Source organism: Silene latifolia, chromosome 10, assembly GCF_048544455.1.
Source record: "Silene latifolia isolate original U9 population chromosome 10, ASM4854445v1, whole genome shotgun sequence".
Taxonomy (NCBI): Eukaryota; Viridiplantae; Streptophyta; class Magnoliopsida; order Caryophyllales; family Caryophyllaceae; genus Silene; species Silene latifolia.
In genome coordinates this window covers 129,761,994-129,776,849 of record NC_133535.1, presented here as the reverse complement: position 1 = coordinate 129,776,849, position 14,856 = coordinate 129,761,994, and the positions used below count along the sequence as shown (strand labels likewise).

Here is a 14,856-nt window from a genome sequence, read left to right as displayed (position 1 = left end):
AAGGAACCTCAGCTTTATTAATGGGCATGTCCAGACCTTGATAAGAAGTACCACTCCTCAAAGAAATAGAAATAACTTGCTCATGCGCTTGTTTACCTTGAGGAGGAAGACCGGACTGTTTTGAAAGATTTTGAGCCGCTATTTGAGCAACTTGAGTATCCAACATCTTGTTATGAGCCATAAGTTCGGAGATTTGAGCCGTTTGCTTTTGTTGCATCATCAAAGTTTGTTGTAAGAGAGCTTTCAACTCGGCCATCTCATTATTAGGAGCTTGAGGAGGAGGTTGCATTTGATGAAAGCCTCCTTAATTAGGCCTAACAAAGCTTCCTTGTGGTTGGTGTAACACCCCCTCATACCAAGGTACCTTACCAAGAACTACCCTAGCATGAAAGGCTGTTACCATCTCGGTTGCCCGAAGTTAGTATATCAAAAGTAACAATCCAGAACACATTTATTAAAGTGTGAAAGAGTAATATTTACATCGTCTCAAAGAAATCCCAAACCAAAGTATTGTTATAAAATCAACAACTATAAAAGACAACTAAAACTCTTGACAGCGGAAGCTAAGCTTGTGTGGTGACTCCCCATGACTGCCCCAAAGCTAAACGACTGCATCACCTGTCACAATCTGCTCACCATCCCCGAATGGATCATCACAGATTTTACAAAATAACAACGGGGTCAGTTACTGAATAATTAAAGTAAGACAAGTACAACAAGGTAATCAGCTGATCAACATCCACCTCCATCTCCCAATCACACACAATCACTAACTAAACACCGAGGTGTATAGTCCTGCCAGATTACCCATCGCAACAGGTAATCCTTGCCGCCAGTGGGGAACCGCAGCTAATCCTCACCTAAAACCCGCTCATCAACGAGCGATAACCCTGTCCATTAATGTGCACATCCCCTCCTGTGGCGGGTTCCACAGAGGGCGAAACTAGGGCGTGAAGTCACTCCCGCAAGTGACTTCACTCAGCTGAGGACGCACCTCGCGAACATCATCAACAACCATCACAACTCCAACACCCAACTCCAACTCCAACTCCAACTCCAACTCCAACTCCAACTCCAAGATCAACAGATAATCACAACAACAATTACCACAATCGCAATACAAACTTAAATCAATTAAACAGGAACTGAGTAGGGAAATCCTACCTTTTCGCAATCCGCTAAGATGCGATCAATCATATAAATGCATAACAATTACTACATCGTCACCTACAACAACGATAATCCACAATCAACACACATATGATGACCAAACCCTAAACCCCCAAATCACAAATTAGGTCAAAACCCTAAAAGACAAATTAATGAGACTCATGAAATCAGAGGCTTACCGACACAATCGACGTAAGGAAAGATGAACTAGACTCACGAATGATCCACGCAAATGAGAGAGAGTTTTGGAGAGGATTAAAGTTACGTTGTGTAGTTTAGGTTTTGTAAAATGATTAGAAACTGCAAAACGCGTCTTAATATAACTCTAATCCTTTCTAAATCAAACCGCGGAAAATATTACCCGTCAAACCGGATACTCGGTCGAGTATAAAATATACTCGGCCGAGTATCGAGTATCCTCTACTCGGTCGAGTATTCCCATACTCGGCCGAGTATTCCTGGGCAGTAAACTGTCCAGAAACACATGCCACCCTTACTCGGCCGAGTAAGCCATATTCGGCCGAGTAACAGACTTAGAAAACCGAGGTATTACAGTCTTCCCTCCTTAAAAAGAACTTCGTCTCCAAAGTTCCAACCCAACCTATAAAACATGGACACATAACACTACTCCACCAGCCACGCTTACTTCCACAATATGGCTCACGATATCGTCTCACCTACAACATAATCTCTTAATGCTAACTCCATAGTACTATCGGATACCCACAACATAAGTGTTTTCAACTCTGTCTTACTTGCATAATGCTCACTAGCACACTCAATACCAAGACAATCCACCGGACAAGATCAACCATCAAAACGGAATGTTACATTCTACCACCCTTAAAACGAACTTCGTCCCCGAAGTTCACACACATAAACATCATCACATAATCCGTTAACACTATCGATGTTTACTCACACTCCTAAACATCATACTACTACAAGCACTGTTATTACCTGTAATAAAATTAACCATCACACAATCCATCCTTATTCTACACCAACACTCAAACTTCCAATTGCAACCTGTATGACCATCAAACTCTCTTGTCGCATCCTACTCCTCTTAAGATAAATGTTACGTCCTCGTAACTCACTAATACTAGGTCCTTTGCTATACCTCCCATAAACCTCATTACTACCATATCACAACGATAACCCACTCTAACCTCAATACCTACAACCATTCCTATATCCATAGCTCTCTTTCTCTAACAGTCCTCATACCTCAATTCATTCTGCACTCCGTATACCCTACACCATAAAATTCTCAGCATAAAGAACTTCTATATATATATATACACACTCATCTCCACTATCATAACTCACGATCCACAACTGTTACACACACTCACATAAGCTTCTCAAGTTCATTTCTTTTATTACCACAAAACTCACTCATAGCTTAACATGATACTAAGTCCAAAACTCCGTACTCACTGCCCCAAGGTGCTAAACAATCTGTAGTTTCAAGTTCAATACCACACATGTTCCACAATTCTCTTGCCACAAATATGTTCGTCCACCAATGCCTCATCTAAAACAAGATCAAAAGTATTCTAACAACCTCTCACAACTGTATCTTAATAACAGAATATTACTATACCATGACAACAACATAACCATACCCAACTCTCTTTCATATCATAATCTATTCTCACTCCCATGTCGACACTGGTAAGAAACATCAGGAAACAAAACAACAGTATATATGCCCCGACTGGCACTGACAGGAAACATCAGGAAACAAACAACAATCTATGATAACACGAAAATACTCGTATCACAACACAAATTACCGTGCCCGATGCACAACAACCACATAAATAGTCATCGCAACTTTTATAATCTCATAACATTGACCAAGTACAACTTTCAGATGACTTTCTTAAAACCGCTTTGCTAAATCACAACGCAACATATTACACAGATAACATATAACGACTTACAACTATCACACCATACCATTACTCGTGAGGCCATAACCTCACACAAACATTTACACATATCATGGACCCCTAAAAAAAATTAGTCAATCCTGATCATGTAAGTTACCACTCGATAATGAATGTCCCTCATCCGAACTTAACTTAGATGCCCTTCATAACATATCCTCCCATCCTCACAATTATCACCGCCCGCGAACGTAACCATATCATCCGTACCCAACTACCAACGAACACCTCCCATATCCACACCTTACACTCCCTCAAATCCATACATACCAATCAGGCCTCCACAACAACAACCTTTTTAGAACGACTAACTTCCCTATTAACATCATCCTTAACCACTAGACAACACTAAGACACCACCATCTTTCATGCAACTACTCTCTTACTATCACTTCTTAATATAACAATCCGTTTCCTCTCTTTGGTTATCATCCCAAATAATGAACATCAAATCCATCAACAAAATTTACCTCAACATTATTTCCAATTCTATCCTTTATTGCATCGTCACCCAACTCTCCACCAAAATCTCATATCGTGTAAACACTCTGCCAGCTTCTTTATCCCTTAATACCTCGCAACCGACGGCTAACATGTCGTCTTGAACTCCTATATGACTATTAACTCACATCCTCTCATAATGCTATCGTGCATTTCCATGATTCCTTAATTTCATGTCCTATAACTTTGGTCAACGTTCTCCCAACTTACTTCCATCCAATAATACCGATTAATAATTCACCTCCTTCTTTTTCCTACCTAACTCTTTAGTAATCTGATTACCTTCTTGTTGCTCCACGACTCGAATTCCATTAATTCATATCAATATCTTCGCATTCTTTCTTATCACTTATCCCCTCTCATCTTACTTCTCACTCACCCTTGTCACCATCAAGTCCACATACTAACGGTTACTCTTCAATTAGTCGTATCTCCCTTTCGTATCTCTAGAAAACCAAAAATTCACCTCATATAGTTAATTGCCCAAAGAATTACACACTAGGCTCACCTCTTGATATTCCAAATTCCCAAATTCGACCACCATCTACCCATCACGGCATAACTCGATCTCACTATACACCATTCATTTCCATCCTTCTATAACAACCTTTCATCACATATATCCTTAACCAACACAATCCTAACCGTCTCCCTCCATAAACTCTTACACATCCCAATTTAACACTATCCGCATCCCTCATCTCAACCTTTGCATTCTCACATTTCTTTACACTTACATTCCTCTTGCCCATATGCACTTTATATTACTCGACATGCGACTATATCACTCACCACATCACACAAAACATGCTCTCTGCCTCTATAAGCTCAACAATCTCCTATTTCATTTTTCCACTATTCCTCACAACCACATATAACTCATGTCCTCCCTAACCAACACATATCCCTCGTAAGCGAGCATTTCCACATCATAACATCTGGTAACTTATGTATCAACACCGTCACATATGTAAAAGAATGCTTTAAGACCATAATAAACATGTGCACGTACCCTACAACTCACACCAAATGTAAAAACATAGCCACCGACTCAAAATGACCGTCCCAAGAGGTATTCGGTCGAGTATTTAGCATACTAGGTCGAGTACAGGATACTCGGTCGAGTAACTATATTACTCGGCCGAGTTTTCGACTCCAGAAGCGAACACAATTCTCACAGAGGATTACTCGGTCGAGTATTGGGAATACTCGGCTAAGTAGCCCTTACTCGGCCGAGTACCGACACAGTTCTCAACAACGTCCAGTTTTCGTAAAACAGTCATATCTCACTCATTACTCGGTCATTTTGGGCGTGTGACCTATCGTTAGAATCGTAAGAGGACAAGATATCGCCTCCAATTGGAATTACAGCAATATCATTTCTATAACTTGACTTATGGCAGTTTTAAAACAACCATTCTATAATCGGTTTTCGTACAAATCAATTTTTCTTAACAAAACAACTTAAACATGAATAAAACAAACAATATCCCAATACTTCAAGAAACCAGTACATAGATGAACTTTTATCTTACGCACATGAAAATTAAACACGACATTCATATATATAGACGCGTGACCTTAATCACATGCTACTACCAACAAACCAAACATTAACTTCATCATGATCATATACACATGTACCACACATGTACCACTACCCCTTTGAATGCCATATAATAAACACTTAACATGACAACAATTCCATGCTCAAAGTTTAACATCAATAAGTTTTCGATATATCTTTCAACTACTATCACGTTCCACTTCCTCCGTCATTTCATTCAACCATGCACAAGACTTATGCCACAAGTACTACACACACATGACTCGACACACAACAGTCCCCCTATGTGACCGGCTTGAGATTGTAAGGGCCTTAATGCGACTTCGGGACGTCTCCCAAGTCTTTGCGGTAGCTCCAAACAACTCTCCCTGGGTTCATTTTATTTAGACTCCCTAAGTTCATTGGGTTCATTAGTTTTAGGTGTCGGAATCGTTGGCTCTGATACCACTTTGTAACACCCCCTCATATCATACCGAGGTACCTTACCAAGGACTACCCTAGCATGAAAGGCTGTTACCATCTCGGTTGCCCTAGGTTAGTATATCAAAAGTAACAATCCAAAACACATTTATTAAAGTATGAAAGAGTAATGTTTACATCGTCTCAAAGAAATCCCAAACCAAAGTACTGTTATAAAATCAACAACTATAAAAGACAACTAAAACTCTTGACAGCGGAAGCTAAGCTTGTGTGGTGACTCCCCATGACTGCCTCAAAGCTAAACAACTGCATCACCTGTCACAATCTACTCACCATCCCCGAATGGATCACCACAGATTTTACAAAACAACAACGGGGTCAGTTACTGAATAATTAAAGTAAGACAGGTACAACAAGGTAATCAGCTGATCAACATCCACCTCCGTCTCCTAATCACACACAATCACTGACTACACACCGAGGTGTATAGCCCTGCCAGATTACCCATCGCAACAAGTAATCCTCGCCGCCAGTGGGGGACCACAGCCAATCCCCATCTAAACCCCGCTCGTCAACGAGCGATAACCCTCTCCATTAATGTGCACATCCCCTCCTGTGGCGGGTTCCACAGAGGGCGAAACTAGGGCGTGAAGCCACTCCTGCAAGTGACTCCACTCAGCCGAGGACGCACCTCGCGAACATCATCAACAACCATCACAACTCCAACACCCAACTCCAACTCCAACTCCAAGATCAACAGATAATCACAACAACAATTACCACAATCGCAATACAAACTTAAATCAACTAAACAGGAACTGAGTAGGAAAACCCTACCTTTTCGCAATCCGTTACGCTACAATCAATCATACAAATTCATAACAATTACCACATCGTCACCTACAACAATGATAATCCACAATCAACATACATATGATGACCAAGCCCTAAACCTCCAAATCACAAATTAGGTCAAAACCCTAAAAGACAAATTAATGAGACTCATGAAATCAGAGGCTTACCGACACAATCGACGCAAGGAAAGATGAACTAGACTCACAAATGATCCACGCAAATGAGAGAGAGATTTGGAGAGGATTAGAGTTACGTTGTGTAGTTTAGGTTTTGTAAAATGATTAGAAACTGTAAAACGCGTCTTAATATAACTCTAATCATTTCTAAATCAAACCGCAGAAAATATTACCCGTCAAACCGGATACTCGGTCGAGTATACCGGATACTCGGTCGAGTATAGAGTATAATCGGCCGAGTATCCTCTACTCGGTCGAGTATTCCCATACTCGGCCGAGTATTCCTGGGCAGTAAACTGTCCAGAAACACACGCCACCCTTACTCGACCGAGTAAGCCATATTCGGCCGAGTAACAGACTTAGAAAACCGAGGTATTATAGTTGGTTACCACGATTTGGAGGGATAATATAAGGATTTTGTTGAGGAGCTTGAACATAGGCATTCTGACTCCTTTCAAGGAAAATATGGCGTACCTTGCTTGAAAGACTGGAAGGCATGAACTTGCTCAATGGTACTCATACACTTGGCCGGCATGGCCGCAGTGTGGCCATCTATCCCACATCTCTCGCAGGACACCTTATGTCGAACCATGTGAACCATTTCTTTCTTGCCCAAAGACTGAGTAGTCTTCAATTTGGCTATTTGAGCCGTTAGAGCCTTCAGTTATACCGCAATTGCACTATCTGAGCTACTTCCTCTCTTGCTTCCTCTGGGGTTACCATACTCAGCTCTGTGAGTAGCTATCTGATCAATCAACTTCCAAGCATTACCGTCATTAGTGTTATCTTGGAATCTCCCATTGGCAGCTGAATTAAGTAAGGCTCTATGATCATCATACAACCCGTTGTAAAACTGGTTGCAAAGGAACCAAATTTCGAAACCACGGTGAGGGACAGACCGAACTAGTCTTTTTAAACGAATCCAAGCTTCATTAAAATCCTCAGTAGGATCTTGATTAAAACTTGTAATCTGACTTCTCAATGCATTGGTTTTATGTGGTGGAAAATACCTCTTGTAGAATGCAAGAGCTAGAGAAGTCCAGTTGGTAATTGCGTCGCTCTCCATGTCTAAGTCCCGTAACCACTCCGCTGCATCATCTCTCAAAGAGAAAGGAAAGAGAGTTTGTTTCACCTGATCTTGAGACACCCCAACTATTAAAGGAATAGAACATCAATAAGTAACAAACTTTTCCATGTGCTTTGCGGGGTCCTCTCCTGCTTTTCCTCCAAATAAATTCCTCTCTATCAAGCTTATGTAAGAAGGCTTGATCTCAAAAGTTCCCTTATCAGCGGTAGGGAGCTTGGAGCCTTTAGAAATAGAATCAACCGTGGGTTCGGAGTGACTTGCCAATGTCGGCATCTTTGATGTTGTAGAAGTCACACATGCAGAAATAAGAGTGCCCTCTTCAAAGGACGATTTTTCTGCGAAAGTATACCGCTCGTAGTCAAGTGTACTTAAGTATTCCACTTGACTTGGTTCTCTTTGAAATTTCGTCTGTAGCGAAAAGTCTTTTCTGGCCCGGGATCAAAAGGTATAATCTCTAACTTGTTAGACCTGGGCATACACGAAAACAACAAGAAAAGGTAAAACTGTCTCAAGGAACTAAAGCTCCCTGAGACAAAAGACAAAAATAATTAAAAACAAATAGAAAATTTGCTGCCTCCCCGGCAACGACGCCAAATTTGACAAGGTTATTTTCAGTCGTTTGCCTTAATCAAAATAAATCCTAAACTACTACTAACAAGATAGCTAGCGGTAAGCCAGGGTCGAATCCACATGAGGGCTAGTTAATTTATCTAGTTTGTTTATATCTAAGTTTGTCTTAAAGTAACAATTTTGGGGGTTTGTTGATTTGATATCTAACTAGGTTAGGACCCGTGCCACAGCACGTCATTTTATAGCGTGATTTTGCATAGAGTGTATCAAAATTAACAAATTTACATAAATTATCTATGGTTTTAATTTAATGTTATAATTTACTAAATTTAATAATGTATAATAATAGTATTAAGAGGTAAAAAGAGGATGCTTACTACCATTACTTGATACTTGAATTATCTTTGTCTTAAACTCTATTATTTTTAGTAAAATTAAATGTATAATTTTGACATTGATTGAGAATTACAGCAATTATTTAGTCGTAACATATATATGTAATTATGACAATGATTTTAGAGTATATTTTTTACAGATTATAATCTTAGGAGCCAAAAAACGTAAAGAAATAATATTTAATTATAGCAATTATTTAGTCCTAATATATATATGTAATTATGGCAATGATTTTAGAGTATATTTTTAAGAGGTTATAATATTAGGAGGCAAAAAACATAGAGAAGTAATATTTAATTATAGCAATTATTTAGTCCTAACATATATATGTAATTATAGCAATGATTTTATAGTTTAACGTGAATATGTATATATGTTAAATTATCGTATTTAGTCCCAACATATATATGTAATTATGGCAACGATTTTAGAGTGTATTTTCTAGAGGTTTTAATCTTAGGCGTGAAAAAATGTAGAGGTACCTATTCATTTAGTAGATAGGGGATAACTAATTGCAAGTAAATAAAAGATGAATAACAATAATATTAAAGAGTCTAGGGATTTGGGTTCACTAAGTAATCATACGGGGTGTGATTTAATTCATTGATAGAGCTAATTATGTTGTTTAAGGTTATATGATCGGTCGATTCAATATTCCCTTTAGATCTAATTTAACATGCGATCGCTATCATTAAATTATCTTTATTCAGTTATCGTAGCCTATATTAATTCTAATCCAGTTGGTGAAAGTCTCAATTCGATATACTAGTTAATTAATCATGGCAAGTAATTAATCTACTAGATGAAGAATAATAACATGAACAACAACAAATAAACAATGTTAACTATCAATTCATTAGTTTAATCCCCTTCTAACAACCTAGATTTGCCTTCATCCTAGATAATGGATTTAGCTACTCATACTAATAACAATAACAATAATAACGATATAAGAAAGCATAATTAAGAATATGATGAATAATAATAAAGATGAATAATGAATTAAATAATTATTGAGGAAAGATTAATAGAAATACCGTAAAGTAGCAATATTTAGTTCCGGAAGAAAGAACAATAAATATAAACTAAACTAAGTATTTTAGAAAGGTTTTAGAGTAGTTAAACTAAACCTACGGAAAATAAAGCGTAAATAAACTAGGGTACGAGTTTAGGTATTTATAGTAAATCATAAACCGACTTAAGGAAAATTGCGGAATTATCGAATTTGTAGGTTCCTCGATCAAGCCCTTGATGAACTCGATCGAGCATGGTAGTTCCTCGATCGAGCCTCATTCCGCTCGATCGAGGCATCACTCCTTTTCAGCTTCTTTCTTCGTGTTTTCTTCTTAACTTCTCTTCCTTCATTCTTATGGATTCCCGTGCCATGCTTCGTATATTCTTCCATGCCTACTCCGCGATGCCCATTTCATTCCTTTGCTCCTCAATGCGTCATTTCTGCATTAAACATCAAAAGGCGGAAGTATCGACATTCTAACATAAAAGACATATAAATGATATAAACTAGCACGAAGTCGTATCAAAAGCAATTAAAGGGAGGCATAAATATGCATATAATTATGACTCATCAGAGTTACTCCCTCTGTCTAAATCATTACTTTTTTTAATTATTATTTGTGAGGTTTACCTCAATTAAAAATAAACAAATGGTTAGGACGTAGGGATCGAGTATAATTTTAGCAGATAGTAAAGATACTAAACCGTCAAAGCATAGTTAATGTGAACTCTAATGTCTTCTTTTATTTTATACCAGTATTATGGCACATGTGTTTGCAAATTTGTCTCTAAAGCTGTTTATCATAGAAATTCGGCTATGAGACTTTGATTTTGACAATGGCTTAGGTTCCAAATTTAGATGAGCGACAAATTTAAGCAAAAAAAGGTTGAGTAATCTTTCCTGGTTTTCTGTTTTTTCAATTGGTTTTCATTTAATTTTGATTTTGGATTTAGATTGAAGATAATGAAAGCTTACTCAACCTTTCATCAGGGCATCACGAATTAGACATCGGCAGTGGTAAGGAGTTATGATAAGGGGTGGCGATCAAGTAGTAATTTACAACAGATACTAAAATTTCATGTCCCATAAGATTCTTTTGGTTAAAGTATAGGAGTATGGGTAGAGTTTGACATGAAGGTTATAACGAGATCATTCTATTGAAAATTCTCAGTTTTATTTTAGTATATAATCTGGCAAAATTTCAAACAACAATAATTATTGGTTGGGTTGGATGATTTCCTAACTCTTTAAAAAACCCCAAACCTGGTTACTATTCCCAGCACAGTAATATTGTGTTTTTCTGACCATTTTGCCCCTCCTTTGTATTTTTCTGACCAATTTGCCCCTTCTTTCATTCTTATTCTTCTCCGTTCCACTTGATTTCATTCTCGCTGTTCTTTCGAGCCATGCATTTTCTCTCTATTTCTCATATGCTTCTTCTTCTTCAACCATACGTTTTTGCTTTTTACGGATCAGTAACAGGTGCGTTCCACTGTTGTTTGTCATCCTATTTTTCCCTTTTTCTTTTTGATTTTTTGATGAACATTTGCATGTCGGGATTCGGGATGCTATTTTTCCAATTTAATTTTCTGGGTTAGTGTTTTTTTTGGTTCGTTACTGCAGTCGGTCTCAACACCAGGATAACCTGGGACATCACCAATGTATTTTGTATCCCTCTAATGGGTTTTTCATATATATGTGATTTGTGTTTTATTTATTGTTAATTTTTTATTAATAAACCTTATACTTTTGTTTGATTTGATGGGTTTATGAAATTTTGTGTTATTGGTAATTTGTTTGATTTGGTTTTGTTATGTTGATTTCAGTAATTAGTGTCAATTGGATGCGTTTTTGATATTTTTATTGCAATTTATAACCTGGGGTTTAGTTTGATTCGAGTAATTTGGCGGGATATTATGAAATTCTTTGTTGATTAATTTGTTTCTGGGTATGCTATTACCCAAATTTAAGAAATTGTGTCAATTAACCTATTTGAATAGGCAGTATGGTTGTCTTTGCTGGTTAATGGCGTCCCGGTGGTACCGACTGATGGCGGCCCTAGATGGTATTATGGTACTGAGTTTTTGTACCACCCTCTTACATAAAATGGAACCTAAATAGGGCTATGTGAGAAGTTGGTAGTGAGTGAGAGTGTAGAATCTGGTATCACCTGGGGGTGCCTTATCTCAGACCGTTTGAGACTATTATGCATTTATATGATCTCTTTCGACAATTTTACGACTTTTTATTAAGCTACTTGAACGGCACCTAGCTATAGTTGATTTTGAGTTGTTGTGCAATTTTATGAATGTAGTGTTCGGGATCATAAGTGTAACGCCCCGTAAATTTCGGACCGTTAATATATTTCGAAAATAATTAATTAATCAAGTAAAATTTGACATTAATGTATTTAAAGTAAAAATAATTCAAAGAAATATAATTTTATTATATTTTGAAGAAAAGTATTTATTTTGATAGTTTCGAGATGTTTAAAAATAGTTTAAACCGTGTAAAACTTTTTATTTCGAAATAAGGGCGTATCGGGGGGGGAAATGACAATTCTTTTGAACGTTGGGTAAACGAATTTGGAAATGGGTCGTATGAATATTCAATTTTCTTGTAATCTCGTGTTTAAAAACTTTGGTCTTGTCGGATTTTGCATTTGACCTACGGTTTTAATTATTATCGAAACGAGTCAAACCCGACTCGTAAAAATCCCGACTAAAAATCCCGCTCCTTCCTTTCCTCCTTTCCTCTCCCTTACCGCGGCTCCCCCTCCCCCCTTTCCTTTCTTTTTTCTGGTTTTCTTGTTCTTCATCCTCTAACATTTCCCAAATTTATCAAAACACCATTTTCATATACATTTCAAGCTAAAATCGTCACATCTCCCTCATTTCTACTCGGATTTTCACGAAATTTACATTTCCGGAATCCCCTCGCCGAGATCTATAACCTTGTATGTTTTAATTTCAGTTTTCTTGAAGTTGTTTTAAGACGAATTTTGGGTAATTTCGGTTTTATGTACTTATTTGTGTGTTTTTATTGTTTAATTAGGTGAAGAATTAGAGGACGAGTTTGGGGACTCGTATATTGTCGAGGATAGCGGCTAGTGCTTGTTAGGGTTTGGGTTTAAGGTGCTAATTGCTCTTTTTCTAGCTTAAGGTAACATATTTCGAGTTACTCGACGAAAGATCGTCACATGCTTTGTTGTTTTTGTATGTTTGGTGATTTTTGTTTGAGTAGAAATTTTCACATGATAAAATTGATGCATGCATGCTTAATTTATGCCTTTTGTTAGTTTAAGTTAACAAAGTTGAATTGGGAACGATTAATTAGTGTTCAGACGATGTTATAATGAACAAAAATGAAAAAAAAAGAGGTGTAGGGGGGCGGCAGCAGGCCCGGCAGGCCCACGGCTGGCCCATGGCTGGCCCGGGTCGGCCCGTTGCTTGTTTCGCGGTTTTCCATGTATTGTTCGTCATTTTAGGTTCATTAATGAGATAATTAGAATAAGTAATGTATGGGTAAACTTTTGAATTAAATCAAATTAGTAGTAAAAATTATGTTAAAGGTAAAAATTATATTTATTTTGGTAGTTGCACATGTTAGTATAGGTTAGAAAATGAAATTGTAAAGATTAGGCTCAGAATGAATTATATAGCGATAATTGTAATGTTTTGTTAATTGTGTTAAAATCGAGCCTTAGTCCCTTTGGTCGATGCGATGTCGATTAATTGAGTGATTGGTCACCGCAATTTAACCGTGCACTGTCGCAGGGCTGGAGTTGCGGGTAAAAATTCGGTTGAATGAATTAGATAATCGGCCTTTTTCTTGTTTTAGGCCATTTATTATAATTTTATTTCACATGTGTAATTAGTTGATTTAAGTAGCTTCTTATAATGTAGAAACGGCCCTAGATTCCCTGAAGCCTTTAACATGGTTAATATTGTTAGAATTGGAAATTAGTATTGAATACTTATTGAGGACCTTTGTTGGATTATCTCGAATGAATAGACATTTATATAGCCTTTCACATGATAGAATGTTAGCATTTAGGTTGGTAAGTTGGACTTTTTGTCCTCTTATGGTTAAGTGGGTGTCTTACTTGTCTTGTGTGGTGTGGGCTAAAGTATTCAAGTGGGACTAGTGGGACTAGGTCCTAGGTGAGTATTTCACCTTCATCATAGATAGGTCTTTATAGTCTTTGACGAGTATATGTTCACTGCTTGATAGCCTTTGTGTTCCTGACTAGTGGATTTATATCCAAGTTGGGGCATGACCTCGTTACTTATTTTGATAGTAAGTGGTCAGCTTAAGTACTAGCCAACCCTTTGGTGGACTCCTTAGGGTACTCACTTTGTTTTAGAAAAATTGTGGGTCTTGGGTGCGGTGGTGTGTATCCGCATGTCTAGGTCTGCTGTGATTTTAGGCTAGGGTTGTGTTGTGTCTTGGCCATGTTTTATTAATATTAACGGCGAGCCAAGATACCGGTTCGATTACCTTCCCTACCTCGTGGTATAGACTCGAGTTACAAAGTGACTATTGACCGTACTAAGAACTTATGCCTGTCTTTGATATATTGCCCTTTCTTGTTTGATGATTCTATGAATCATAGAAGGTGAGATGCAAGCCGGCTATGGTTGATAGAGTTTGGATTACAATTTGTTATATGTTTCACATGATAGTTTAGTTTGGTCAGTTAGGACTCATATGTTAGAATAATTGTTAATTGAATTAATTATCATATTGTTTACATGTTTTACTACATGTTACATTAATTTTGACGATTCGTGGCTGGGAGGACTCGAAGTTACTCCCCACTGAATTGTGGCTTTCGTGTTTGTATAAAATGCGATTGACAGGTTGTTGATGCTTTGTTGGGGTCACAGACGAGCTAGTGAGCATAAGGAACCTTGGACCTAGTTTTGGCTATTCTTATAGTAAACCTTTTAACCTTTGGTTTTGTATATAATTTGAAGGGACATATGTCTCCCTTTTTCTATTTTGGGTTTGTATCATTACATTTTCTTATCGTTAGCTATGGCATGTTAATTAGTTCGTTAGCATTGCAGGTTTTGGCACCCGCCTCTTGGGAATGTTGGAAATGTTGTGATTGGTTTAGAAAAACTTTTGAAATTACA

At 37.6% G+C, this 14,856-nt stretch overlaps 1 long non-coding RNA gene across 1 annotated transcript; it reads left to right on the top strand.

Moving 5' to 3' along the window:
• Positions 1-12,559: 12,559 nt before the first annotated feature.
• LOC141609181 (uncharacterized) lies at positions 12,560-14,651 on the top strand. Its single transcript, XR_012527270.1, has 3 exons — positions 12,560-12,671; positions 12,770-12,877; positions 14,578-14,651. It is a non-coding gene; the product is annotated as an uncharacterized LOC141609181 (long non-coding RNA).
• Positions 14,652-14,856: the final 205 nt, after the last annotated feature.